The sequence below is a fragment of the Coregonus clupeaformis genome, chromosome 19 (genome assembly GCF_020615455.1).
Source record: "Coregonus clupeaformis isolate EN_2021a chromosome 19, ASM2061545v1, whole genome shotgun sequence".
Taxonomy (NCBI): domain Eukaryota; kingdom Metazoa; phylum Chordata; class Actinopteri; order Salmoniformes; family Salmonidae; genus Coregonus; species Coregonus clupeaformis.
This window is the reverse complement of record NC_059210.1, coordinates 20,613,661-20,634,657: the sequence shown is the minus strand read 5'-3', so window position 1 is coordinate 20,634,657 and position 20,997 is coordinate 20,613,661.

The following is a 20,997-nucleotide window of genomic DNA, read 5'->3' as shown; positions in this document are numbered from 1 at the left end:
TAGGGGGTCCTGCGTGCTCTTGGCATTACTGACTCATATGAACGAAATGAGATGAAAGATTTGTTCTTCTGACTGAATGAGTTGAAAAGATCAGTCACTAAAAAGATCTGAACTGTATTTGTATTTGTATTTATTATGGATCCCCATTAGCTGCTGCCAAGGCAGCAGCTACTCTTCCTGGGGTCCGGCAAAATTAAGACAGTTATACAATTTTAAAAACATTACAATGCATTCATAACAGATTTCACAACACACTAAGTGTGTGCCCTCAGGTTCCTACTCCACTACCACATATCTACAACACAAAATCCACGTGTTCATTTGTGTGTATGCATGTGTCTATGTTTGTGTTGCTTCACAGTCCCCGCTGTTCCATAAGGTGTATTTTTATCTGTTTATTAAATCTGATTCTACTGCTTGCATCAGTTACCTGATGTGGAATAGAGTTCCATGTAGTCATGGCTCTATGTAGTACTGTGCGCCTCCCACAGTCTGTTCTGGACTTGGGGACTGTGAAGAGACCTCTGGTGGCATGTCTTGTGGGGTATGTATGGGTGTCTAAGCTGTGTTTATAAGTTAATAAACATGTACGTATATCACGCTGCGCCTTGGTCTGACCCGTCATTCAACATACGTGACAGAAGATCCCACCAAACGAGGACCAAGCAGCGTGCCCAGGCGGAGCGAATAGCCATGTCACAGGTGGGCAATTTGTGGTCATGGGAAGAGATATTTGCGGGGAGAGGACCATGGGCTAAGGTAGATGCCCATGCAGGAGAGGTGCAACGACAACACGGAGGAGGCCGGTCGAGGAGGAAGCCCGAGAAGCAGCCCCAAGAAAAAAAAATGGGGGGGCACACGGGGTGGTTGGCGGAGCCTAGTGTCAGAACAGAGCCAACTCCCCGTACTCATGCGAGGAAGCGTATGACTGGGCAGGCTCCGTGTTATGCGGAGCTACGTACTGTGTCGCCAGTGCGCCGGCACAGTCCTGTACGTCCTGTGCTTGCACCACGCACGTGTCGTGCAAAGATGGGCATCCAGCCAGGACGGGGTGTGCCGGCTCAACGCTCCTGGTCTCCAGTACGCCTCCTCTGTCCCGCATATCCTGCGCCAGTTCTACAAACTGTATCGCCAGTGCGCGTGCACAGCCCAGTGCGTCCTGTGCTGATGCCTCACACATACTGTGCGGAAGTAGGCATTCAGCCAGGACGGGTTGTGCCAGCTCTCCGCTCCAGACCTCCAGTCCGCCTCCACAGTCCGGCCAGTGGTGCGCATCGCCAGTCCGGCCCGGCCTGTTCCTGCTCTTCGCACCAAGCAAGTGGTGCGTGTTCCCAGTCCGGCCCGGCCTGTTCCTGCTCCTCGCACCAAGCCAGTGGTGCACGTCGCCAGTCCGGCCCGGCCTGTTCCTGCTCCTCGCACCAAGCCAGTGGTGCGTGTGTCCAGTCCGGCACGGCCCGTGCCCGTTCCACCGGTGCCTGGTCCGGCACCGGTCAGCTGCTCCACTCCGGAGCCAGAGCAGTCCGCTCCACCGGTGCCTGATCCAGTTCCAGTCAGCTGTTCCACTCCGGAGCCAGAGCAGTCCGCTCCACTGGTGCCTGATCCAGCTCCGGTCAGCGGCTCCACTCCGGAGCCAGAGCAGTCCGCTCCACCGGGGTCTAGTCCAGCTCCGGTCAGCTGCTCCACTCCGGAGCCAGAGCAGTCCGCCCCACCGGTGCCCAGTCCAGCTCCGGTCAGCGGCTCCAGTCCGGAGCCAGAGCAGTCCGCTCCACCGGTGCCAAGTCCAGCTCCGGTCAGCTCCAGTCCGGAGCCTGATGAGTCCGCTCCACCGGTGCGGCACTTTATTATGGACAGACCAGTCTTAGCTACTGTTGTATCAACATGTTTTGACCATGACAGTTTATAATCTAGGGTTACTCCAAGCAGTTTAGTCACCTCAACTTATCAATTTCCACATTATTTATTACAACATTTAGTTGAGGTTTTGTGAATTATTTGTCCCAAATACATTGCTTTTACTTTTTGAAATATTTAGGACTATCTATTTCCTTACAACCCATTCTGAAACTAACTGCAGTTCTTTGTTAAGTGTTGCAGTCATTTCAGTCGCTGTAGTAGCTGACTTGTATAGTGTTGAGTCTGCATACATAGACACACTGGCTTTACTCAAAGCCAGTGGCATGTCATTAATAAAGATTGAAAACAGTAAGGGGCCTAGACAGCTGCCCTGGGGAATTCCTGATTCTACCTGGATTATGTTGGAGAGGCTTCCATTAAAGAACACCCTCTGTGTTCTGTTAGACAGGTAATTCTTTATCCACAATATAGCAGGGGATGTAAAGCCATAACACAAGTTTTTCCAGCAGCAGACTATGATCGATAATGTCAAAAGCCGCACTGTAGCCCCCACAATCTTTTTATCATCAATGTCTCTCAGCCAGTCTGTCACAACTTCTGCTGAGGCTGCCCCCCCTCCTGGTTCAGGCAGACTTCGGCGTTCGTCGTCACCGGAGTACTAGCTACTGCCGATCCCAAACTCATCACTCTACATGTCTTGTCAATCACACACACCTGGTGCTAATTCCCCTAATTAGTATTTGTATAAGTGTTCCCCTTGTCTTTGTGAGTGATTGTTTGTTGTGAGAGCGTGTAGCTCGGTTGAGCTACTATTCACTGTGTTTATGCCAAGGTGGATGTTTTCCCTTGTAATAGTTTCGTTTGACACTTGGGCTGTTTGATTTATGTAAACGGAATAAACTCTGGACTTAGGTATTTTACCTCCTGCGCCTGACTCCTTCATTCACATCTCGTCACACAGTCATCAGTCATTTGTGTACTGTAAGTGCTTGTTGAATGTCCTTCCCTATAAGCGTGCCGAAAGTCTGTTGTCAATTTGTTTGGTGTAAAATAGCATTGTATCTGGTCAAACACCATTTTTTCCCAAAGTTTACTAAGGGTTGGTAACAGGCTGATTGGTCGGCTATTTGAGACAGTAAAGGGGACTTTACTATTCTTAGGTAGTGGAATGACTTTTGCTTCCCTCCAAGGCTGAGGGCACACACTTTCTAGTAGGCTTAAATTGAAGATATGGCAAATAGGAGTGGCAATATCGTCCGCTATTATCCTCAGTTATTTTCCATCCAAGTTGTAAGACCCCGGTGGCTTGTCATTGTTGATAGACAACAATAATTTTTTCACTTCTTCCACACTCACTTTACGGAATTCAAAAATTACAATTCTTGTATTTCATAATTTGGTCAGATATACTTGGATGTGTAGTGTCAGCATTTGCTAATCTTGCCAATGAAAAAATCATTAAAGTAGTTGGCAATATCAGTTGGTTTTGTGATTAATGAGCCATTTGATTCAATTAATGTGGTGATGTGATTCGAAGGAGTCAGGCGCAGTAGGGTAAATCACTGAATAACAGGTTTATTCCGTTGACACAGCGGTACGCAGCAATGCGTCAAACACTCTAGTCGTGACAGTACCCCCACTTAGACGCGCAGCTCCAGCAGCGCGCCGACACCGGCCTCGAGGACGGCCAGGAGGACGCGGAGCAGGGCGAGCCGGATAGCGACAGTGGAAATCCCGCAACAGGGAGGGATCGAGGATATCCCTGGACTTTCCACGTGGTTGCACCAACGGAAACAGCTAGGCACCTACCCTGACACTCTCGCGACCACCCCGTGAGAACCCTCTGCAGCCATGAAAAGGTGGGGTTGTGTATTGCTAACCAGGGAAGACCCAACACAACAGGGAAATTGGGGGACAAAATAATAAAAAATGCTCTCTATGGGTCCTTTGGGTAACCGTCGTGACTGGTGCTGTAACTTCCCTAACTAACCCTGACCCTAATGGTCGACTGTCAAGTGCTTTGATGGGCAGTGGAGTGGATAGGGGAACCAATGGAATACCTAGACTTACAGCTAACGACCTGTCCATAAAGTTCCCAGCTGCGCCTGAATCGACCAGTGCATTACACTGGGAAACTACAGCGTAGTCAGGGAAGGTGACGTGTATTGTGCAGTGTGCAGCAGAGGGCTCTAACCGAGTGTGGGTTTGCGCTACCTGGGGTGATGCGAGAGTGCCCTGCCTGCCGCCTCCAGACCCGGAAGAACTCTGACGACAGCGTGCAGTACAATGCCACAAGAGTGACACTGAAGCTGTCCTCCTCCGTACTTCCGGATCGCTGCACCACCCAGCTCCATCGGAACGGACTCCGAGTTGGGGGAGGGGGGTGGATGAAGCGGGCAGGCCACTCCCAGGACGTTCTCTAGCAGCCAGCAGGTTGTCCAACCGGATGCCCATGTCCACCAGCTGGTCGAAGGTTAATATGGCATCCCGGCAGGCTAGCTCCCTTCGGACGTCCTCTCGCAGGCTGCACCGGAATCCGTCGATCAGGGCCTGCCCGTTCCACCCGGACCCAGCCGCTAGGGTCCGAAACTGTAACGATCCCGGCAGTCTGAGTCGGGTCCTGTCTGGTGACCAGTGTTTTGGGTTCGTAGTCTCCTGTTTCCCGAGGGTTCGGGAACGCTCCGGGGAGCTCTCTGGTTTTCCGCACCTGCATCCCGTCAGCAATCTGCACACCTGGCCCTCATCATCACCCTTTTTTAGGTTCTGCCAAACATCCAGTTCCTGCCGGATCGTTAGCCATGAACAGTAGGTGTTCTGTGTATCAGTTTAGAGTTTCTTGCGTGAGTTTTGTTGTTTTGTACTTTGTTGAGTTTTTGTGTCCTTACCTCCGTTTTTGTTCCACCTGCAGTCACACGTCCGGAACCTTCACCCCACCTCTGCCTGATGGTCGGCGGCTGCCGAGCCATCACTGGACCTTGTGCTGCACCCCCAACTACTCATCCACGCCGCCCGCTCTGTCCCTGGATTATTCTGCACCTTTGGTTGTATCTAAATAAACCCTCACCTTCGTTCAACTCTCCTTGTCCTGGTCTGCTTCTGGGTTCTGGCTGAGGGAACTGTGACAGAACGATCCGGCCAAATATGAACCCAGCGGACCTGGACTCTGTTCGCCATGCCATTACCCAGCAGGAGAAGATGTTGGGCCATCATAGCATGGTACTACAGGAGATCGCGTTGTCAGTTCGGAACCTTTCTACCGGCCTGACGGAGGTCCAGAACCAACGCCAGTGTCCGGTGGAGGACCCACTACCGGTTTCACCCATCTCGCCTGCCGCTTCTGAAGTTGTGTCCCTCCGTGAGCCCAAGGTTCCGACGCCGGATAAGTATGAGGGGAGCTGGGAAGATGCCGTTCCTTCCTTATGCAGTGTGGATTAGTGTTCGATCTACAGCCCTACTCTTATGCCACTGACAAGGCTAGGATAGCCTTTTTGATTGAGTTGCTGCGTGGTCGAGCGCTGGAGTGGGCTTCAGCCGTTTGGGAACGACAGGATCCCTGCATGGCTTCATACCAGGGGTTCACGGCCGAGATGAGGAAGCTCTTCGACCATTCCGTCCGAGGGAGGGACGCAGCTAGGCGTCTGTTTTCTCTTCACCAAGGAACTCGCAGCGTGGCCGACTTCGTGATCGAGTTCAAGACGTTGGCTGTGGAGAGTGGATGGAACGAGGAGTCTTTGCAAGCGGCCTTTTACCAGGGCCTGTCGGAGCAGCTCAAGGATGAGTTGATCTCCTATCCGGAGCCTAGTGACCTGGACAGCTTGGTAGCCTTGTCTATTCGGGTGGATAATCGAGTCCGAGAGCGAAGGAGGGAGAAGCAATGGGGTCCGTCCAATCGATCAGCTTCTCAGTTCCCAGTCGGGTCGGGTGGTGGACCAGAACACGTCGATCATTCTCCACCACTAAGGATTAGTGGAGAGGACCTCTCTCCCGATTCTGAACCCATGCAAGTGGGGCGGCACGGGTTAACCAAGGAGGAGCGCCAACATAGACGTAAGACCAACTGCTGCCTCTCCTGTGGTCGCTCGGGACATTACATCTCCACTTGTTCCCGGCGGTCGTCAAACTGCCCGGCTCGCTAAAGTTGGGAGGACTTTTAGCGAGCCAGTTTCAACCTCTCAGTACCTCTGTCAGACCCCGCTTCCCGGCTACCCTTGTGAACAGGAATCAGAGCTTAGCGCTTAACGCTTTTATCGATTCAGGTGCCGATGGAAGCTTTCTTGATGCCGAGTTGGTGGAACAGCTGGGGCTTTCCAAGGAGCAATTGCCGGAAGCCATTGAAGCGACCACTCTGAACGGCAGTAGTCTGGCACGTATCGATGAGGACTGAACCGGTTAAGATGCGGTTGTCGGGGGAATCATTCTGAGATGATTTCATTTTTCATTCTGCCGTCTTCCCATGTTCCTCTGGTCCTTGGATACCCCTGGCTGAAGGAACACAATCCCGCGTTCGATTGGGTGACGGGCAAGGTAACGAAGTTGGAGCCTTGATTGTCATGCTAACTGTCTCAAGACTGCCTGCCCCCATTCGGTTCCCCGTCAGGTGATTGAGGCTAAACCCCCAGATTTGTCCCTGGTTCCCGAGACATATCACGATTTGGGGGAAGTTTTCAGTAAGCAGAAGGCTCTGTCACTTCCTCCCCACCGACCATATGATTGTGCCATCAACCTGGTTCCTGGAGCTGTCTACCCCAAGGAAGGTTATACAGTATCTCCCGACCTGAACGTGAGGCGTTGGAGACCTACATCAAGGAGTCCCTAGCTGCTGGTCTCGTTAGTTCCTCGTCATCACCCCTGGGGGCAGGATTCTTCTTTGTGGGAAAGAAGGATGGCTCTCTTCGACCGTGTATTGATTATCGGGGGTTGAATGACATCACGGTCAAGAACAAGTACCCCCTGCCCTTGATGAGTTCTGCCTTCGACTCCTTACAGGGTGCTACGGTGTTCACCAAGCTAGACCTACGCAATGCGTATCACCTGGTCCGGATCAGAGAGGGGGACGAGTGGTTGACGGGGTTTCAATCCACCGATGGGTCACTCGAGTATCAGGTGATGCCGTTTGGACTGACCAATGCTCCAGCGGTATTCCAGAGTATGGTGAACGACGTCCTGAGAGATATGATCGGTCTCTTCGTGTTTGTTTACCTGGATGACATTCTGATCTTCTCGAAGGAACCTTCCGACCACGTCCAGCATGTCCGGCAGGTTCTGCAGCGATTGTTGGAGAATCGCCTGTTCGTGAAGGCCGAGAAGTGCGAGTTTCACGCCCACACTACATCCTTTCTCGGGTACATCATCTCCAGGGGGTGAGATTAGGATGGATCAGGAGAAGGTTAGAGCGGTTCTGGAATGGGCCCAGCCCGGTACGAGATTGCAACTCCAGAGATTTTTGGGGTTTGCGAATTTCTACCGCAGATTCATCCGGGATTACAGCCGTGTGGCCGCTCCATTAACTGCCTTGACTTCCAGTATCAGGACCTTCAAGTGGAATCCGGAGGCGGATCGAGCGTTTCTGGATTTGAAGAGGCGATTCACCAACGCACCGATTCTCTCTCAACCGGACACGGCCCGTCAGTTCGTCGTTGAAGTGGACACCGCGTCTGATGTGGGAGTTGGCGCCATCCTGTCGCAGGCGATGCTCCACGGACAGTAAACTCCATCCCTGCGCCTACTACTCTCGTCGCCTTTCGCCTGCGGAGAGGAATTACGATGTGGGTAACCGGGAGCTTCTCGCGGTGAAACTTGCCTTGGAGGAGTGGCGCCACTGGTTGGAGGGGGGCGGAGCAACCGTTTATTGTCTGGACTGACCACAAGAATCTTGCTTACGTGCAATCGGCTAAACGTCTCAACTCCCGTCAGGCCAGGTGGGCGTTGTTTTCGGACGATTCAAGTTTGCCCTGACGTTCCGACCTGGATCTAAGAACGGCAAGGCCGGACGCCTTGTCCCGGATGTTCTCCAAGACGGAGGAGAGTGGGTCCAAGACCGAGACTATTCTCCCCCGGAACTGCGTCGTGGGAGCAGTGATGTGGAAGATTGAGGAGGAGGTGCTGGCGGCCCTTCGGACTCAGCCCGGTCCCGGTAACGGTCCACCCGGTCGGTTGTTTGTGCCTGAGTCGGTTCGTCCTGCTGTCCTCAAATGGTCCCACGCCAGCAAGATGGCTTGTCACCCTGGCGTGGCTCGGACAATGGCGTTTCTTCGCAGACGTTTTTGGTGGCCTGCCATGGCCGAGGATACTCGGGGTTTTGTTGCTGCCTGTCCAGTGTGTGCGCAGAATAAGAGTACCAATCGGCCCAGCTCTGGACTACTTCACCCCCCCTTCCTATTCCCCGGCGTCCATGGTCGCATCTGGCCCTGGACTTCGTCACGGGGTTGCCCGCTTCTGAGGGGAACACGGTCGTTCTGACTATCGTGGACAGATTCAGCAAGTTCGCCCACTTTGTGCCTATTGCCAAGCTTCCCTCTGCCTCGGAGACGTCCGAGATCCTGGTTAGGGAGGTTTTCAGGGTCCACGGTTTGCCCAGTGATATCGTTTCCGACCGTGGCCCTCAGTTTACCTCTGCTGTCTGGAAGTCCTTCTGTTTGGCCATTGGAGCTACAGTCAGTCTCACATCTGGTTTTCACCCCCAATCCAATGGTCAGGCGGAGAGAGCCAACCAGAAGATGGAATCCACGCTACGCTGTCTGGTCTCTTCCAACCCCACCTCCTGGGCCTCTCAGTTGCCTTGGGTTGAGTATGCCCACAATACTCTCCCTACATCTGCCACTGGGATGTCTCCCCTTCCAGTGCCTGTATGGCTACCAACCTCCCCTGTTCCCTTCTCAGGAGAGGGAGCTATCAGTGCCTTCTGTTCAGGCTCATATTCGTCGTTGCCACCGGACCTGGCATCGGGCCAGAAAGGCACTCCTTAGAGGTTCGGATCGGTATCAGCTCCAGGCGAATCGTCGCCGGATCCCCGCTCCCACCTATACCATCGGAGATAGGGTTTGGTTGGCCACGGGATCTTCCGTTACGGACTGAGTCTAGGAAGTTGTTACCGAAGTTCATTGGTCCGTTTGTGGTGGAGAGGGTGATCAATCCGGTGGCAGTTCGACTCAAACTACCGAGGACGCTCAGAGTCCATCCCACCTTTCATGTCTCCTGCCTCAAGCCTGTCTTCCTCAGTCCTCTGTTGCCTCCTCCGCCTCCTCCTCCTCCTCCTCGGATGATCGGAGGTGGTCCTGCCTACACGGTGCGTCGCATCATGGATTCCAGACGGCGGGGCCGGGGTTTCCAGTATCTCGTGGACTGGGAGGGGTATGGTCCTGAAGAGAGGAGTTGGATTCCGCGGCGACAGGTCCTAGATGCTGACCTCATCAGGGATTTCTACCGCCTCCATCCTGGCGCTCCGGGGAGGTCCGCCCGGTGGCGTTCAGTCGGAGGGGGTACTGTAACGATCCCGGCAGTCTGAGTCGGGTCCTGTCTGGTGACCAGTGTTTTGGGTTCGTAGTCTCCTGTTTCCCGAGGGTTCGGGAACGCTCCGGGGAGCTCTCTGGTTTTCCGCACCTGCATCCCGTCAGCAATCTGCACACCTGGCCCTCATCATCACCCTTTTTTAGGGTTCTGGCCAAACATCCAGTTCCTGCCGGATCGTTAGCCATGAACAGTAGGTGTTCTGTGTATCAGTTTAGAGTTTCTTGCGTGAGTTTTGTTGTTTTGTACTTTGTTGAGTTTTTGTGTCCTTACCTCCGTTTTTGTTCCACCTGCAGTCACACGTCCGGAACCTTCACCCCACCTCTGCCTGATGGTCGGCGGCCGCCGAGCCATCACTGGACCTTGTGCTGCACCCCCAACTACTCATCCACGCCGCCCGCTCTGTCCCTGGATTATTCTGCACCTTTGGTTGTATCTAAATAAACCCTCACCTTCGTTCAACTCTCCTTGTCCTGGTCTGCTTCTGGGTTCTGGCTGAGGGAACTGTGACAGAAACTCCAGGGCGAAGTCCTGTGCGGTCCTCGTCCACTGCCTCAGTTGGACCAGACGCTCGCCCGCCTCTCGTCCTTCGGGCGGGTGGTCGAAGACTGCCCGGAAGATGCGAGCGAACTCCCCGTAGTTGTCCAACACAGTTCCTCCTTCTCTCCAAACCGCGTTGGCCCACTCCAGGGCTTTCCCCGAGAGGCAGGAGACGAGGGTGGACACCTTCTCCAGCTCCGATGGAGCCAGGCTGATGTTCACGAAGTAGAGGTCCAGCTGCAGGAGGAATCCCTGGCAGCGAGCAGCCGTCCCGTCCCTCGGGGTGCTGGAGTGTGGGTGGCCGGATCCGGTCGCTCAGCTGGTCCAGACGGGTCGGGCCCTCTCCTCTCCAGGCATTGGACAACCTGGAGAACCAGATCCATCGCTTTTCCCAAGCTGGCTAGCATCCTGGAATGCTCGTAGACCCGTGCCACGACTCCAGGCATGGGCTCTTCTCCTGCTGACTCCATGGTGGGTGTGTGATTATGTGGTGATGTGATTTGAAGGAGACAGGCACAGGAGGGTAAATCACAGAATAACAGGTGTATTCCGTTGACACAGTGGTACGGAGCAATGCGTCAAACACTCCAGTGCGGAAAAATATACAGTGCACTGGAAACAACAAGGCACACGGGTGAATATCCCGGCGATACAAAATACAAGAGCTCCACCGAGCTAAACTAACCTCCACAATAAACAATCACACACAAAGACAAGGGGGCAGAGGGAACACTTATACAGGTACTGATGAGGGGAATTGAAACCAGGTGTGTGTAATAAACAAGACAAAACAAATGGAATGATGAGATGAGGAGCGACAGTGGCTAGAAGACCGGTGATGACAAACGCCGAAGCCTGCCCAAACAAGGAGAGGAGGCAGCTTCGGAGGAAATCGTGACAGAATGATGGAGCTGAGTTTGCTTTTTTCCCAAAATGTCACTGACGGTGCTCCAAAGCTTTTTACTATCATTCTTTATGTAATTTATATTTGTTTCATAGTGTAGTTTCTTCTTCTTTTTATTCAGTTTAGTTACATGATTTCTCAATTTGCAGTACGTTTGCAGCCAGACTTATTTGTCATTATTTTTGCTTCACCCCTCTCAACCATACAATTTTGAATTTTTACTCATCACTCCACAGGGATTTAACCATTTTTACATTCATTTTCTTAATGGGTACATGCTTATTAGTAACTGGGATACGCAATTTCATAAATGTGTCAAATGAAACGTATGTCTGCTCCTTGACCACTTGACCAAAAAATATTATTTACATCATCAACATAGAAATCACTACAAAACTTATTGTATGATCTCGTATACACTATATTAGGCCCAGCCTTTGGAACTTTGGTTTTCCTAGATATGGCTACTATATTGTGATCACTACATCCGATGGATCTGGATACTGCTTTCAGGCACATTTCTGCAGCATTAGTAAAGATGTGATCAATACATGTTGATGATTTAATTCCTGTGCTGTTTGTAACTACCCTGGTAGGTTGAATGAACCTGAACCAGGTTGCAGGCACTGGTTACAGTTTGAAGCTTTTTCTTGAGTGGGCAGCTTGATGAAAGGCAGTCAATATTTAAATCACACAGAAAATATACCTCTCTGTTGATATCACATACATTATCAAGCATGTTATCCAGATACTGACTGTTAGCACTTGGTGGTCTATAGCAGCTTCCCACAAGAATGGGATTAGGTGAACCTGTAGCCATACAGTGAGGGAAAAAAGTATTTGATCCCCTGCTGATTTTGTAAGTTTGCCCACTGACAAAGACTTGATCAGCATATAATTTTAATGGTAGGTTTATTTGAACAGTGAGAGACAGAATAACAACAACAAAATCCAGAAAAACGCATGTCAAAAATTTTACAAATTGATTTGCATTTTAATGAGAGAAATAAGTATTTGACACCTCTGCAAAACATGACTTAGTACTTGGTGGCAAAACTCTTGTTGGCAATCACAGAGGTCAGACGTTTCTTGTAGTTGGCCACCAGGTTTTCACACATCTCAGGAGGGATTTTGTTCCATTCCTCTTTGCAGATCTTCTCCAAGTCATTAAGGTTTCGAGGCTGACATTTGGCAACTCGAACCTTCAGCTCCCTCCACATATTTTCTATGGGATTAAGGTCTGGAGACTGGCTAGGCTACTCTAGGGCCTTAAGGTGATTCTTCTTGAGCCACTCCTTTGTTGTCTTGGCGTGTGTTTTGGGTCGTTGTCATGCTGGAATACCCATCCAAGACCCATTTTCAATGCCCTGGTTGAGGGAAGGAGGTTCTCACCCAATATTTGATGGTACATGGCCCCGTCCATCGTCCCTTTGATGCGGTGAAGTTATCCTGTCCCCTTAGCAGAAAACCCCCCCAAAGCATAATGTTTCCACCTCCATGTTTGACATTGGGGATGGTGTTCTTGGGGTCATAGGCAGCATTCCTCATCCTCCAAACACGGCGATATGAGTTGATGCAAAATAGCTCGATTTTGGTCTCATCTGACCACAACACTTTCACCCAGTTCTCCTCTGAATCATTCAGATGTTCATTGGCAAAATTCAGACGGCCCTGTATATGTGGTTTCTTGAGCAGGGGGACCTTGCGGGTGCTGCAGGATTTCAGTCCTTCATGGCGTAGTGTGTTACCAATTGTTTTCTTGGTGACTATGATCCCAGCTGCCTTGAGATCATTGACAAGATCCTCCCGTGTAGTTCTGGGCTGATTCCTCACCGTTCTCATGATCATTGCAACTCCACGAGGTGAGATCTTGCATGGAGCCCCAGGCCGAGGAAGATTGACAGTTATTTTGTGTTTCTTCCATTTGCGAATAATCGCACCAACTTTATCACCTTCTCACCAAGCTGTTTGGCGATGGTCTTGTAGCCCATTCCAGCCTCGTGTAGGTCTACAATCTTGTCCCTGACATCCTTGGAGAACTCTTTGGTCTTGGCCATGGTAGAGAGTTTTGAATCTGATTGATTGATTGCTTCTGTGGACAGGTGTCTTTTATACAGGTAACAAGCTGAGATTAGGCTTGGACTTTCCGATTGAGAGGGGGTCAAATACTTATTTCCCTCATTAAAATGCAAATCAATTCATAACATTTTTGACATGCGTTTTTCTGGATGTTGTTGTTGTTATTCTGTCTCTCACTGTTCAAATAAACCTACCATTAAAATTATAGACTGATCATTTCTTTGTCAGTGGGCAAACATACAAAATCAGCAGGGGATCAAATACTTTTTTCCCTCACTGTATTACTTCAACAGTATTTAACATGAGATCCTCTCTAATCTTTACAGGAACGTGGTTCTGAATATAAATAGCAACACCTCCACCACTGGCATTTCTGTATTTTCTGTAAATGTTATTACCTTGTATTGCTACCACTGTATCATCAAAGGTATTGTCTAAGTGAGTTTCAGAGATAGTCAGAATATGAATGGCATCTGTTACTAGCAAGTTAATAATTTCATGAACCTTCTTTCTTAAACTACATATGTTAACGTGTAACTAATCTTGTTTCTTAAACTACATATGTTAATGTGTAACTACATGGTATCTATGTGGAAACAGACACAACTTCCTGTTACTATGAACATACATGTTAACTAAAGGTAAAGTACATAGAAACAAGAATATCAATATCAACACGAGGATTTACTTACTCTGTGTTGCTCAAACTTCTAATTTACATTTTAGTCATTTAGCAGACGCTCTTATCCAGAGCGACTTACAGTTAGTGAGTGCATACATTTTTCTTTTTCTTTTTACACTTTTTTTTTTCATACTGGTCCCCCGTGGGAAACAAACCCACAACCCTAGCGTTGCAAGTGCCATGCTCTACCAACTGAGCTACATGGGACTCTCCTCAGGGATCCCCAGAAAAAGCAATTACCATAGTCATCCCATTACTTTGATTTGGTAGGACAAAATGACAAGAGAATATAACTGTAAAATGTAAGATGACTGTAGGCCTACCTTATCCAAACAACCAAGGCTTCATTTTAATCGTTCAGGAGGAAAGGGAGAGCTCAACAAGCTTCTAGCTGGTTATGTAGTATAGGAAATTCTGCCCTTGTCCACGGTAGAATACCCCTCTTTCAGACAGATATTTAGCAAAATACAGATGACAGTTTACATTGAGTTAGGACGAGCAACGTTTTGGGGTGTAACGGAAAAGTAAGTATGCAATAAGTCTGCACTGATAAATCTGCAATAAACCTGGTGAATCTGCGTCCTTGACTTTTGTAGGCGGTGATAGACCAGGCTTGTATACCGGGAAACATTTTCCTTTCAACAGTAACATTTCGAGCTGCTTTCATCACAAATGACGTAGTCACTGGATAAATTGGCATGCAGTCTTGCAATTGGCTGTTTTGCTTGGCAGCCACACCACAACATCAACACACCTGATAAGAAGATTTTGAATATCAACTTGGGCAATGGTGCCAATGGAACCGCTAAACGTTTGTCACCAATATCGATGTTTTTAACTAACATGAAATGAGCAACTTCACATATAACTAGTTTGGATGGGAGACCACCTACAGTATGTAATGAATATTGTCACCAGTAGCTAGGTTTCTATCCAATTGGCGACAGATTTTCATGCAAATATTCTACAATCCGCATAAAGAAAATATGCAAATTTCCTCACCAGTGGTATGTTTCCACCAAATGGAATAAAAGTCTGTGCGTGATGACGTAGTGCACACAAAATGTACTTTTTTTTGCTAAAGTTTTCATGTACCGAATAAAAATCTGAAGTTCAATGTGTTTCCATCGCATTTTCAACTCTACAGATAGTTGTGTCACAAAAACGATTGCGTTCAATAGCAAATGTGCCTACTCTAGTCATGGCACTTGTGCTCTAGCCAACAGCTCGCATATACAGTGCGGGTAGGCTGTGTGGGTTGTCTAGTCTACATGATTCAGAAAACTTTAATGTCCTCAGAGAGGCAATTCATTTTGCAGCAGTCATAAAACATATCACAAATAAAAATAAATAGCAAAGGATATTTACAAGCAAATAGGCAGGGTAAGTGTAGTTTCATACTGCAAGTGCAGGGGGCCCCGGCGTACTCCGTCCGTTCCATCCTGGATTCGAGGCGTAGGGTGGGGGGCCTTCAGTACTTCGTGGAGTGGGAGGGGTACGGTCCGGAGGAAGGGTGCTGGGTCCCGGTGAGGGATATCCTAGATCCCTCCCTGATGCGGGATTTCCACCGTTGCCATCCGGCTCGCCCTGCTCCGCGTTCTCCTGGCCGTCCCCTGGTTCATATTCCCCTCATTAGTACGTGTTTAAGTGTTCCCTCTGCCCCCCTTGTCCTTGTGGGTGATTGTTCATTGTGAGGATTAGTAGCTCGGTTGAGCTCAGTATTTTGTATTGCCGGGGTATTTTCCCCGTGTGCATGTTTGTTCCAGTGCGCCTGTTTTGCACACTGGACTGGTTACGCTGGATTATTGAATAAACTCTGTATACTGTGATTTACCCTCCTGCACCTGACTCCTTCAAATCACGCATCACACATTGGTTACTTGTTCAATCCAGATCATTGTCTTCAGCATATACTTCTTCAGACTCCAGCACCTCCTCTAACTCCTGGGAATTGGGTTCATAGTGCTGCATTTGGGCTTGGATTATTTATCTTTGCTTTAGGAACATAGACTGATATGATCCATCTGGATGGGCGTCCCAAAGGGGCGCAGCGGTCTAAGGCACTACATCGCAGTGCTTGAGGCATCACTACAGACCCAGGTTCGATCCCAGGCTGTGTCACAGCTGGCCGTGACCGGGAGACCCATGAGGCGGCGCACAATTGGCCCAGCGTCATCCGGGTTAGGGGAGGGTATGGCTGGCCGGGATTTCCTTGTCCCATCGCGGGCAGGGCGCCTGTAAGCTGACTTCGGTCACCAGCTGGACGGCGATAAATACAGGGAAATTCTTGAAGGAAACCTGTTTCAGTCTTCCAGAGATTTGAGACTGGGACGGAGGTTCACCTTCCAGCAGGACAATGACCCTAAGCATACTGCTAAAGCAACACTCGAGTGGTTTAAGGGGAAACATTTAAATGTCTTGGAAGGGCCTAGTCATCCAATTGAGAATCTGTGGTATGACTTCAAGATTGCTGTACACCAGCAGAACCCATCCAACTTGAAGGATCTGGAGCAGTTTCGTCTTGAAGAATGGGCAAAAATCCCAGTGGCTAGATGTGCCAAGCTTATAGAGACATACCCCAAGAGACTTGCAGCTGTAATTGCTGCAAAAGGTGGCTCTACAAAGTATTGACTTTGGGGGGGTGAACAGTTATGCACACTCAAGTTCTGTTTTTTTGTCTTATTTCTTGTTTGTTTCACAAAAAAAAATATGTTGCATCTTCAAAGTGGTAGGCATGTTGTGTAAATGAAATGATACAAACCCCCCAAAAATCAATTTTAATTCCAGGTTGTAAGGTGACAAAATAGGAAAAATGACAAGGGGGGTGAATACTTTTGCAAGCCACTGTATACGTCTTTGTCGTCATCGTCCAGGTTTTGTAAAACATCCAGAGGCTTCAATAATCATGTGCGGGTCTCCTTTGGGCCAGATGCGATGTATGATACATATGTTACTCATTCTGAGTGGTTGAGATGTATTGCACATAATCGCTTCGCTAGTAGATACTTCTCGATGCGTGTGCAGGACTTGAGCGACATTTTTGAGTTTCTTCTGAACAGTAGCTGCATGGGACTCCTTGATGGCTTTCCTCATCAGTTCAGACATGGTCCTCTCTAGTTTACACATATATGAAGTCATGTATTCAATACACGCCCAGACATTTGTGACAAACTTGATGTCCATGTTCAATTTCATTGTGCGCAGGAGGACAGGATTAAAGTTGTTAATACAGAGCTCTCCAACATCTCTCTTTATCACTATAGCTGTGTGCTTTTCAGCCATGGCTTAACACTTATAATAGTATTCTTCGGTAACATTGACTGACTGAAGGACATCTGAAATGGTAGTTGGGTTGGCAGGGTTGACTTTGCTCAGAGCTTCCATAACTTTAGTGAGCAACTTCATTCTTTCTTTCAGGTCATCTTGACCCAGACCTTCAGAACAAGCCACGAGGTTTAGGGTGGAACAGGGTATGGGGTAATAATGCCTTCACTTGGATTGAGTGTGTTGGGGGTTTTGTTGATGCAGCACAAGCTCATGTAGTTCTGGTTCAGAAGTTGAGTCAGGAATAGGGCAGGTGATATATTTGTGACCCGTTTCAAGAAACTAGGCATATGTCACTTGTCACTACTTCAGAGGAGAGGCATTTGAACGTTTTTTGGCCTTCTGGAACATGTGAACTTTCATGTGCCTTAATAACAAATGTGTGTACCATCTGTAAATACGAATACATTTGTTAAATAACGAGCCTAGTTGGTTTAGCCATGTAAAAATACAGGAACCTTCCCGTTAGCCATGATTGGCTGAGATAATGGATGGGCTGGACATGCCAAGAGATGTTCGGATTGGTCTGCCATGTAGCATGCTTCTGTCTATAACATGAGCTGCTAAGTATGTGTGGATAATCCTGTCTACCGCGGCTTTTTGAAAGATATCATGAAGAACTGAAAAAGTTTTGGTACTGCTCTCAACATTGCTGCCCTGAAGTTAATAGCGCTATCGACAAAGCTCAGTGGGAAAACGTTGTGATGGACTACTTTCTGGAGGATGATCGTGCCATGCTGACTCTCTGACTCTGAAAATAAATCAGACAATGAGGAAATCCCTGATTTAGGTAAAAACATGTTCATTTAACCAGATATTGTAGAGTCTTCTGATGACAATGTTGGGGAAGAAATGGTGTCGTTGTCACGGAAGAAGTTGACCGAGTTTTAAAATCTGTGGAATGCCCGGTGGAAGCAGAGAGATGATTGTCAAATGTGGAGAGAGTCCAAAAAGAGAACACAGAAAGAAGGCTGTTGTATAAAACACCTGTCTCTGGATTGCATCTTCAAACTAAGGGCAACCATGGCATCCATGACAGAGGGAGAAACATTCATCCATGTATACGGGTAAGAGTCTAGCTACATTTTCAGATATTGTACGTTTCAAATTTAGTCAGAAAGTAGTTTTCATTGCAAGTTAAAGCGTACTGTTAGCTAGCTAGCTAATGTTAGCTGGTTGGCTTACTAGCTAATGTTACATATATGATATGTGTAGGAGCTCTAAAAAGATGCCAGAGTGGGAATTCCGATTTGGAATTCTGAGTTGGATGACCGTTCAAACATACTCTGTTTTTCTGAGACCTGGCATTTCTCCGACATCCAAACAGATTATATACAACTAGTGGATTTTACAGTTCATCGAGCGGATAGGATGAGGGCTCTCGCTGGCGAGAACAAAGGCGGAGGGCTCTGCTTTATGACCAATAACAAGTGGTGCGACAGGGGAAACGTACAGGAACTTGCAAGTTTCTGCTCTCCCGACTTGGAATACTTGGTCATCAAATGTTGCCCCTTTTACCTTCTGAGAGAGTTCTCAGAATATTGCCACGGTTGTGTACATCCTGCCCCAAGCCGACACCAAAAATGCTCTCAAAAATCTTAATTGGACCCTGAACAAACTGGAGACCGTGTACCCGGAGGCAGTGTTCACTGTCACGGGGGACTTTAACCAAAGTAATTTGAGAACCGTGATCCCGCATTACTATCAACACTTTGACTGTCCAACATGCAGAGATTCTTCGTTTGACCACTGCCACACGCCATTTCGACACGGGTATAAGGCCATCTCCCATCCTCCTTTTGGCAAATCTGACCATGACTCCATTTTGCTCCTCCCAGCCTACAAATAAATACTTAAGGGAAGTTCTGGTAGTCAGGTCTGTACAACGCTGGTCTGACCAATCAGAATCCATGCTCCAAGACTGTTTTGATCATGTGGCCTGGTATATGTTCCGGGCCACCTCTGGGGATAACATCAATGACTACGCCGACTCAGTCACCGGATTCATCAAAAAATGCATACATTATGTGATACCAATGATGTCTTTCAAAACGTATCCGAATCAAAAACCGTGGATCGATGGCAGCCTTGTCGGGAAACTGAAGGAGAGAGATGCTGCTTATAAACACAGCAAGGTGACCGGGACAATTGTATGGTTAAACAGTACAAATACGACCTACGCAGGTCGATCCAAGATGGCGAGACACAAGTATAGGGACAAAGTGGAGGAGCAATTCAGCGGGTCGGATACAAGGCATATGTGGCAGGGGCTTCTAACGATCACGGATTACAAAAAAAAACCCAGTCATGTAACGGACACCAACACCGCCCACCAGACCAGCTAAACGCCTTTATCTCACACATGGAGCAAAACGACTTTGAGCTGCCAAGTAGAGCCCTCGAGGACAACGAGGGCTATGTGCTTACGGTCTCCACAAAGGACGTATGTATGTCATTCAAACGTGTTAAACCTCGCTAGGCTGCCGACCCAGACGGCATCCCTAGCCGCACCCTCAGATCATGTGCAGACCAGCTAGCTGTTGTGTTTTCAGACATTTTCATTCTCTCTAGCTCAGGCCTTATCCCCACCTGCTTCAAAATGTCCACTATCATCCCTGTGGCCAAGAAAGGGAAAGTAACTGAACTGGATGACTACCGACCCGTAGCACTCTTCCATCAGTACTAATTGTCAAAGACTCCAGCCACCCTAGTCATAGACTGTTCTCTCTGCTACCGCACGGCAAGCGGTACCGGAGTGCCAAGTCTAAGTCCAAAAGACTTCTCAACAGCTTCTACCCCCAAGCCATAAGACTCCTGAACAGCTAATCATGGCTACCCGGACTATTTGCACTGCCCCCCACCCCCGCCCCCACCCCATCTTTTTACGCTGCTGCTACTCTGTTAATTATTTTTGCATAGTCACTTTAACTCTACCCACATGTACATATTACTTCAACTACCTCAACTAGCCGGTGCCCCCGCACATTGACTCTGCACCGGTACCCCCCTGTATATATAGCCTCCCTACTGTTATTTAATTTTACTTCTGCTTTTTTTCTCAACACTTTTTTGTTGTTTTATTTTACTTTTTTATTTAAAATAAATGCACTGTTGGTTATGGGCTGTAAGTAAGCATTTCACTGTAATGTCTGCACCTGTTGTATTCGGCGCATGTGGCCAATAAAATTTAATTTGATTTAAATTCACATACCGCCCGACAGATCCACGGACAACACAATCTCCATTGCACTGCACACTGCCCTCACCCACCTGGACAAAAGGAATGCATACAGTATGTGAGGATGCTGTTCATCGACTACCGTTCGGTCTTCAATACCATAGTGCCCTCTAAGCTCACCACAAAGCTCACAGCTCTGGGACTGAACTCCTCCCTATGCAACTGAGTTCTGGACTTCCTGACGGGCCCGCCCGCAGGTGGTGAACGTAGGCAAGATTACCTCCTCAACACTGATCCACAACACGGGGCCCCACAAGGGTGCATCCTTAGGCCCCTCCTGTACTCCTTGTATACCCACGACTGCGTGGCCTTGTGAAATTTCCCTTGAAGAAATGTGGCCTGTCCTCGAGGGCCCTCAGTGTTCTACAGGAGCATCATCGAGAGCATACTGTTGGGCTGCAACACAGCCTGGTACGGCCACAGACAGCAATGCACTACAGAGGGTGGTAAGCTCAGCTGAACGCACCATTGGGTGTACATTGCATGCCCTTCAGGACACCTACAACACCAGGTGTCACAGGAAGGCCAAGATGATCATCAGGGACCTCAGCCACCCGAGCGACAGCTTGTTCTCCCCACTTCCATCACTCAGACACGGGCAGTACAGGAGCATTACTGTGAGCTTTGTGGTGATCTTAGAGGGCACCATGATATTGAAGGCCACCACTAGTCAGCTAGCTGCTCCCCTGTCCCCCTCCTGCCCTCCCCGCTGCTCCCCCCTTTGGATCCCCCCTCCCCCATGGACATTTAATCCCCCCCTTAACATTTAGATGTATCATTGTCACAGTTGTAAATATGTAGATATTATTATTATTATTATTATTATATATTATTGTTTCATTCACAACTGCACTGTTGGAGCTCGGAGCT